Source organism: Eimeria mitis, genomic scaffold, assembly GCF_000499745.2.
Source record: "Eimeria mitis Houghton genomic scaffold, Emh_scaff3857, whole genome shotgun sequence".
NCBI classification, from domain to species: Eukaryota; Apicomplexa; class Conoidasida; order Eucoccidiorida; family Eimeriidae; genus Eimeria; species Eimeria mitis.
In genome coordinates, this window is record NW_013572191.1 from 1,397 (window position 1) to 1,989 (window position 593).

Here is a 593-nt window from a genome sequence, read left to right on the forward strand (position 1 = left end):
CTAAACCCTAAACCCTAAACCCTCTCACTAGCGACAAGAAAGCCGCGCTAACAAACACACAGATACTGTAGCTTGCCCCTTCTAAAAGTGTTTTATATATTTCTCCTTGCATGCAGCAACGGGTGGTTATTTGTTCTTCTGTTTGCTTTTATACTGCAGCAGCAAGAGCTCAGCTGCTGCAGATGCCTGCTGCTGCTGCTGCTGCTGCTGCTTTGCTTCTTCTCTCCTCTCGTCTCTAACGCAGGATAGAAGGGGGAGGGGGGGGAATATAAAAGCTGCTAATTTATATTTTTATATTAACTCTTTTGAATTTGTTGTTGTTTATTTCGTCTTTATTGTTTTTTATTTTATGTTTATTTGTGTGGAAATTAAGTGTATATTGACTCTGCTGTTTTTTATATTATCTTAATTGTTATACTGTATTACAAAATATTTATTTTATAGTTGTGTTTTATTTTGTGTGTGTGTTTATATTATAATATACTATAGTATACTATACTTATGCTACTATGCTATTTTATATTAGATATATATACATATATATATATATATATATATATATATATGTATATGTATATATATATATATATATA